Raw genomic sequence first — 9,211 nt, 5'->3', positions numbered from 1 at the left:
TATCTAGTTTCTAGCTGCCCTGTAGCATTGGTTAAAATAAAATTTTGTAGGTGTATTAATATAAATATTTTATGCCTACAGAGCCAGCAAAGAATTGATGTACTTAAAAAAACGAAAGAGCACAAAAACACATTTCCCTTCACAGGAATTGCATACAGAATTTTCTTTGCAAGTACTTGGTAATTTCTTTTGTAGAATAAATTGTGATGCATCACTCTAGTGTTCAGATGTGTCATACGTATTAAACATGGCCATTTTTACTGTAATATTTTTTCTGCTTGAGCTATGTCATGTTTAGATATAAATTATTTCATTTGCTGCAGCTGTTTGCCAGGCATAGTGTTACTGAATTTGACTTTGTGTTACTCTGCTAAGCCAGTTTATTACTGATTTATTTTTCTTGTTTGCTGCTCATTGCCTTATATTAGTTGTAATGTTGTTGCTTACTTTGCCGATATGAATTTTTTTGTCATTGCTGTTCGTGTTAATTGTTTTGTGCTGCTGCATTGCCTCGTCCCTTAGTTTAGCATCTGAGCTCAGTAGATTTAAGTTAGCTTAAGAGGGGGTAGCCTATAAGAGAATGAGTTGCGATGAATTTGAAGAAAAGCACTGAGAGGTTATACGAGAAAAATACAGAAAGCATGCTTGGATAGGATTTTTTTGGCTGGAGCAAATATCGAAATAAGACAAAAGATCTATGGAATGAAGTTTTGGGTTGGACTGTAGTACCAAATGTTACACTGAAAACGAACCCTGTCCTTTCCTTTTGTTTTATCCCACTATGTGTTTGGGTACCCTTGTGTATTTATGTTCTTCCTGTCTTTATATGTTTATCTGATAAGACTTATGTTGTAGAATTTTTCTAATACTAAGCTATATTCACTATGATGAGGAATACTGTTATCCTCAAATATAATTGGCATTAATAATATGTTATTTACCTTGTAAATATGCTTAGACATTATTTATTCTGTTTTGTTTTAATGCTCATGTGTGAAGTTGATGTTTCGCAAGTTATTCTGATCTTTTATGTATGTACTCATGTCATAATTCCTGTAACACTGATGTATATGTTATTTCTATTCTTTTGTAAAGCCTGTATTACTACAAATGTTGTCTGTATTGTTATGTTTTTATTGATTTTTTTTGTACCTTTGTTATTGCATTTTTTATGTTATAAAATTGTAATTGGCACCAGTTCATCAAATTATTAACTTGTAAGTTACATTTCACTGCACACATTTCTGTTGGTCATAGTAATGCACAGTATGTGAGAAGTTGGGACTGTTAGTGTTTACACATGTGTTACTAATTCAGCAAGGGACTGGTTAACAGCATTGCTGGTTCTAAGGACAAAAAAAAAAAAAAACTTTGTGAGTGCACAAGTGGTGGTTTATGGACTTGCTATATTCTCCGCAAGACTCTTTGATGGTGAATGTGCACCTGCACAGTCGCAACAGATGGCTGCTGGCCATCTCTACAAGGACTATAGTGGGTCTGCATCTTTGATGACCCAACAATACCATTATTTCTACAAGGACTACAGTGGGTCTACACCTTTGCTCACTCACCAGTACCATTATTTCTACAAGGACTGCAGTGGGTCTGCACCTCTGGTGGCCCACCAATACCGTAATCTCTACCAGGACTACAGTGGTCTGCTCTGTGATGACCTACCTACCAATATTCTTCAAAACCTCGAATGACTCTGCTGTGGGTTTTCTCTGTTGTGACCCATTACCTGTCTGCATGTCAAGAGTCAGCAATGTCTTTCTGTTGGAAGGACAACACTACTACTTCAAGACTGCATGGAAATCCACTACTTCCTTGTGCATTGTCTTTTACTGCTCAGACTTTGAGAAAAGAAATGGCAGTTTTACTGTGATGAATGATCAGGACTATCTTTATGGACTGTGAGAAAATTTTAGCTTTTGACCAACATTGTATTAATAAGTGTGTGCATTGGATATCTTTGTTATTGTAATTATGAAAAATTTTATCAAATAGTTATTGGCCAGTGCCCAAAACAATTTGTAAAATTTTCTGTGGGGAGCATGGGGGCTATGTAAGTAGACTGCTTAGGTTTTTATATTGGTAACGCCACGTAGCACTCTGTATGAAAATCACTGGCTGTGCTGTGTGCAGTCTGTGGCTAGTTTGCATTGTTGTCTGCCATTGTAGTGTTGGGCAGCAGCAGCTGGATGTGAACAGCGCGTAGCGTTGAGCAGTTGGAGGTGAGCCGCCAGCAGTGGTGGATGTGGGGAGAGAGATGGCGGAGTTTTGAAATTTGTAATACTGGATATTATGAACTGCTATGTATATTATGATTTTTCAACACTATTAAGGTAAATACATTGTTTGTTCTCTATCAAAATCTTTCATTTGCTAACTATGCCTATCAGTAGTTAGTGCCTTCAGTAGTTTGAATCTTTTATTTAGCTGGCAGTAGTGGCGCTCGCCGTATTGCAGTAGTTCGAGTAACGAAGATTTTTGTGAGGTAAGTGATTTGTGAAGGGTATAGGTTAATGTTAGTCAGGGCCATTCTTTTGTAGGGATTTTTGAAAGTCAGAATGCGTTGCGCTAAAAATATTGTATGTCAGTTTAAGCACAGTCGTGTACAATTCTTCTAAGGGGACGTTTCATTTGTGATTCAGTGTTGGGGGTCTCGTATAAGCCAATAAAGTCTTCGTTGATGATTAAGGAATCACCGACAGTACGAATACAAAATGACACTTGTTCGTGAATTGAAGAATCACTTGTTTCGTCAACCATAGTAGAAAAATGTTTAGTCTTCTTGACTGAAGCCAATACCTTTCTCAACACAGACTTTCCTAGTAGATCAATGATCTCGTTTCGAACATCGTGGGACGTCCACTTATACCCCGAACGCCCTAACCAATCTTTAAACTCAGGCATGTCATTCTTTCGTGCCCTCTAATTGCTAGTCCTTGTCAGCATAGAAATTGCACGGTAGTAAAAATTGTCTCAAGAGCTAAAAGGCCTTTCTTCATATCACTATAACTGTTCATTCAACTGGGAGGCCACACTTTGTTTAGTGATAGAATTTAGTTTCAGAACACCTTGTTTTATGCGTAAATGTACTTTCATGAAGACGGAATATTTCCAAAGCTTTTTTCTAGTTAGGAAACCCTATGGAAGTAAATGCATCTTCTTTTCTTTGAAGAAAACTGTAATAGATTTTTAGCATCTGCCTATTTGCAGGTTTTGCAAAAATTTTTTCCGTAGATGCTTCATATTCTAGCCATGTATATTTGTTCAACCAAGACTTCTGAAATGATCTTCCCTTACCGGATTGTCCAGGTGTCGGCTGTGCACAGTTCTCGCCAGAAGACGACGAAGCAATTGACGACACAATAATTGTTAGAGGGTGACTAGCAGTATCATCAACTCCAAGCGCGCCCTTTTTGTATCAAATTTATTCACTGCAAACTTAATTCACAATACACTAAGAGACTAAAGTAAACGAAGAAAATATAGTCATATAAAATAGTCTACTAGACACTAAAGGCGGAACGCTAAACACGTCTGCAGGATGCACTGAACGAAACCATCCACACTGAATGACTGCGACAGCAGGGTGGGCTTTATATGGCCGCGGCGTCGTAATGTCTCGATGCGTAAAGGCGACGCGAGGCGGAGGGTTCCAGATAATTCTGCTCCAGTTCTTTTGATGTCACCGCGGCCGCAGAGCTCGCCAGAAGTTACCCGAAGGTTTGCGCACCGGTACAAAATTCTTAGTGTGCCCGCAGCACCGTAACACTATCATGATTCACACCACTCGTTTTCAGTTAATCTGCGTACTACCGTAATAATTTATTTATTTATCATATGATGATACAGAGCGTGGATCAAATACATAATTTTAAAAGTACACAGTGTAAGAAACGACAAGAAAAATACAGGTACAGAATCAAATGTCCAAAGTATTATACTCAATTATGTGCACATTAGACAAGTTCTTAGATTTCTAAGTCCAATCTGTTGATCCAGTTGAGCCCTTCACGTGAAGCATTGGTGGATGTCATTTATTGACCCTCCGAAGGCTCGTTTCGTGCATTGACCAACAATGTGATTAATTGTTTGCAGGGTAGCTCCACAGTCACAATCTGGAGATGTTGCCCAGCCCCATTTGTGCTTTAGATATCCGCAGTTCCTTTATCCTGTTCGGATGCGGTTGATGGTTCTCCACTGGCGTCTGGGGAATGTGAAGCTTGGAACTCGCATCGAAGGCTTTTCAACCAGGTGACCGTTGAACACTGACGATTCTTCCCACTGACTTCTCCATACTTCGTTGATGTTAAAGTCGGAGGCTTCAAGATGTGCAGTTCGCCAAGGTGGTTTTCTTGACTTCAGACGCTGATGTTCTGCTAATATATCGCTGTGTACGGGTAGCTGGGGGTTCTTCTGAATGTTTCTCCAGATCTTCAGGAGAGCATCTGATCTTCGGAGAGCTGGAGGTTGAATGTTACTTAAAACTGGTAGCCATGCAGTTTGAGTGCTATGTATGCAGCCAGTGATAAGTCGCATTGTCTGGTTGAGTTGCACGTCTGTCTTACTACAGTGAGCACTGTTCATCCAGGTTACTCGCGTCCGTGACATACCCTAAGTTACTCGTGCCTCCTGGGCGGTGCTAAATGAGTAACAACAACAGGATGAGACTGAACTGCCCGAAAAGGCCTCCCGGTCATAGAATGCATAGAAATCAACCAAAAAGTCCTTCTCAGGACGTACAAGTTTGTAGAATTGGACCATCTATCCAAACTATCGAAAAACCGTAATAATTATTGGTTCGGACTCATTACTGAATGTATTTTAAAAGGTAACTATCGTCAAACAAGGAAAATAAAAAATTCCAACATAATGTTGTGACTTTACAAAGCATAACATAACTAATAATTTTCTTACATTATTGGAGCGGGGGTGGCTGGTGGGGGGGGGGCTCGTCCCCCACCACCCCACCCCCACCCAAATAAACGAATATTTGGGGGGATCGGGCCCCCTCAGGCCTCATGGAGTTGGCGCCTGTATGTGCTGCCAAGCATTGATGGAAGAAGGACAGTGCCGGATGCCAGCACCCGTCTTCGCTTGTTCTGAATTGCCTTTCATAGCTGATCTTATCGAATCGCCTGATTCACTCAACGATTAGACATCGGCTGACACTCGCTTCCCTCTCCGACCGCCTGCATCATGAACGTCTGTACATCATTCTTCAAAATTCCTGTACCATTGCCGCACTTTGCCGTCATACATGACAGTTACGTTATAGGGGTTGCATGAAATCATGAGGAACTACTAAGCATGAAGGCATCGAACGCCAGCACGCACTTCACACTTGGCGAACGGCTGCATGCACTTCTCACTTGTCAGAAGACTCTGTTGTTGTAAGCATCTTTACGTGCTCACTGTGCGCTCGGAACCCATAACTGAAAAGTGTGACATGACGCAATCGATGGGCGTAACAGAGACAGTACGCAAAGCATCATCGGATTTTCACTGCTGTTTTAATTTCTATTGAATCACAGCTTTCTGTGCAAACTTCATCACGACTCGGCTTCATTCTCATGCTCTCTGGACATTTGTCGTTTGTTTGTGGGGTGGGGTATTCTACTGATCCTTATTGATCCCTAATCTGCAATAGCGTGAGTATTCATAAACTGTACGATAGAATATGATAAACAGTGTGTTGAAATGGGGCGTAAATGCCGCAAGAGTACAATACTGGTGCAGACACACGGGCTACCTGGGCACACCGTTCCACGTACGTTGTTGAATATGGGGCTCCGAGAAAACGATCCCTATGCCTGTTCGTCCACTGGGCAATATCCGTCCGACTAACAGGTTGTCCGAATGGACGTACAACTACGGCCGACTGCTGAAACTCGTCCACTGCATGCGAGGAACATCCGGTACAGTGCCAGCACCATCAGTCTTGAGGCAACTGAACTGCTTGGTGCCTCGTCTCCACTCCTTCTTTGAGTAAATTTTTTGTATTCTCTACGAAAAATCTGTCTTAAATCATACCATTTCTTCTTTATAAGGTTGAAATAAAAGCAAGTGAAATAAGTTGATGACTAGATAAGAAACTTAAGACATCACAAATAAGAAACCTGACTCTTTCATGAACAATATTATCAACAAGTAACAGTGCATTGCAGTCTTTAGTCATACCGGTGGGTTTGACGTCGGGTGGTGAGGTGGAAACTACGCAGTATTTCCATGGAGCACCTGGTCATCACCATCAGGAGATGATGGCGTCTGTCTGTCTTAAGATGAGTACGCTGACAAAGCGTTAGGCAGCATATGATGTTGTTTGTTGCTGCTGTCTGGCAACCGATTCCTTAAAAATATTGGAATATCCATTTAGAATGTCAAACGTTGCAGTTGGGAGAATAGTGAAGGAAACTTGCCGAGCAATTTGGGATGATTTGCACGCTTTCCACATACCTTTCCCCAAAGATACGATGTCTGGCCAGCAGTAGCTTTTTTTGGGAGAAATGAGAGTTTCCGAACTGTCTGGGGTGCATAAATGGGAAGCATGTGAGAATAAAGAGTCCACGTCATTCTGGTAGCATGTTCAGAAATAACAAGCAGGATTTTCTTTTTTAATTTATTATCTTGCATGCTGTAGCTGGTCTGGGTCACAAATTTCTGTCTATACAAGCAGGGACATTTGACAAAAGGAGCGATGGTGATGTTTTGTCTCATTCGAGCCTTTCTAAGAAACTTTAAGAAGAACTAGGTGCCGGACGTCGCTGCCCTCTTCAAGGATCAAGCACTGTGATACCTCGTTTTCTTGGTCGATGAGGGTTATCCGTGAGGGATTTAACCTGATGAGACCATTAACAGTGTCAAAACTTAGACCAATGCATCAATTTTCAACAAGCGTCTTTCTAACTTTTGACAAGTGATATAATGTGCACTTGGAATAATGAATAGGAAGTAGAGATTGCTACAAAGAAATGCTGGAGTTGAAAAGTCTGATAATGTGGGCAGTATCGTCAAATGTGTATGTTTATCATACAGCATCGTAATTGACGAGGAGGCGAAGAACCATCAGCTGCATTCACTTGCTAGCTAACACAGTCGACAGAGATACGCTTCAGTCGCCTAAAGTGTATTCCATCAGAGACAAACTTATGATATTATTTTGCGCAGGAGAAAAGTGCATAAATGAAATCGGTTTGGGTATTTTAGAGAATGCTAGTTATACAGGGTAGACACATGGTTGAATGTGTTCTTCTCAATTTTGTTTTCAAATAAAGTTAATAGAAATTTTCTGAATCACACTGTACGTGTCGTAAGTCTATACTACTTTCTAGTAAAAAGTGACACGTATTCAGTAAATTATGTTTTTTGCTAAGTAATGATTAGCTTTTCGACTCACCTTGAAACGTCCCCTTAGAACAATTATACATGACTGTGCTTAAACTGACACACAATATTTTTAGCGCAACGCAATCTGACTTTCAAAAATCCCTACAAAAGAATGGCCCTGACTAACATTAACCTATACGTTTCACAAATCACTTACCTCACCAAAAATCATCGTTACTCCAACTACTGCAATACAGCGAGCGCCACTACTGCCAGCTAAATAAAAGATTCAAACTATGGAAGGCACTAACTACTGATAGGCATAGTTAGCAAATGAAAGATTTTAATAGAGAACAAACAATGTATTTACTTCAATAGTGTTCAAAAGTCATAATGTATATACCAGTTCATGATATCCAGTATTACAAATTGCAAACCTCCATCTCTCTTCTCACATCCACCACTGCTGGCGGCTCACCTCCAACTGCGCAACACTACGCGCTGTTAACATCCAGCTGCCCAACACTACAATAGCCAACAACAATGCAAACCACCCACAGACTGCACACAGCACAGCCAGTGATTTTCACAGTGCTATGTGGCGTTACCAATAAAAAAACCTATACTGTCTACTTACATAGCCCCCATGCTCCCCACAAAAAATTTTACAAATTGTTTTGGACAGTGGCCAATAATGATTTGATAAAATTTTTCATAATTACAATAACAAAGATATCAAATGCACACAGTTATTGATACAATGTTGGTCAACAGCTAAAATTTTCTCACAGTCCATAAAGACAGTCCTGATCATTCATCACAGTAAAATTGCAGTGTTTTTCACAAAGTCTGAACAATAAAAGAAAATGCACACGGAAGTAGTGGATTTCCATGCAGTCTTAAAGAAGTAGTGTTGTCCTTCCAACAGAAAGACAGTGCTGACTCTCGACATGCAGACAGGTAATGGGCCACAACAGAGTAAACCCACAGCAGAGTCATTCGAAGTTTTGAAGAATATTGGTAGGTAGGTCATCACAGAGCAGACCCACTGTAGTCCCGGTAGAGATTACGGTATTGGTGTGCCATCAAAGATGCAGACCCACTATAGCCCTTGTACAGACGGCCAGCAGCCATCTATTGCGACCGTGCAGGTGCACAATCACCATCGAAGAGTCTTGCGGAGAATATAGCAAGTTCATAAACCACCACTTGTGCACTCACAAAGTTTGTGGAATTGTCCTTAGAACCAGCATAGCTGTTATCCAGTCCCTTGCTTAATTATTAACACACGTGCAAACAATATCAGTCCCTACTTCTCACATATTGTCCATATACTATGACCAACAGAAATGTATGTAGTGAAATGTAACTTACAAGTTAATAATATGATGAACTGGTGACAATTACAAGTTTATAACATAAGAATACAATTACAAAGGTACAAAATACATCATTAAAGAACATAACAACACAGATAACATTTGTAGTACAGGCTTTACAAAAGAATAGAAATAGACCTATACATCAGTGTTACAGGAATTATGACATAAGTAAATAAAAAAAATAATGAGAATAGTTTTCGAAACATTAATTTCACACATGAGACCCCCCCCCCCATGAACCATGGACCTTGCCGTTGGTGGGGAGGCTTGCGTGCCTCAGCGATACAGATGGCCGTACCGTAGGTGCAACCACAACGGAGGGGTATCTGTTGAGAGGCCAGACAAACATGTGGTTCCTGAAGAGGGGCAGCAGCCTTTTCAGTAGTTGCACGGGCAACAGTCTGGATGATTGACTGATCTGGCCTTGTAACATTAACCAAAACGGCCTTGTTGTGCTGGTACTGCGAACGGCTGAAAGCAAGGGGAAACTACAG

The sequence above is a fragment of the Schistocerca cancellata genome, chromosome 1 (genome assembly GCF_023864275.1).
Source record: "Schistocerca cancellata isolate TAMUIC-IGC-003103 chromosome 1, iqSchCanc2.1, whole genome shotgun sequence".
Classification (NCBI taxonomy): Eukaryota; Metazoa; Arthropoda; class Insecta; order Orthoptera; family Acrididae; genus Schistocerca; species Schistocerca cancellata.
This window is presented reverse-complemented; position numbering follows the sequence as displayed.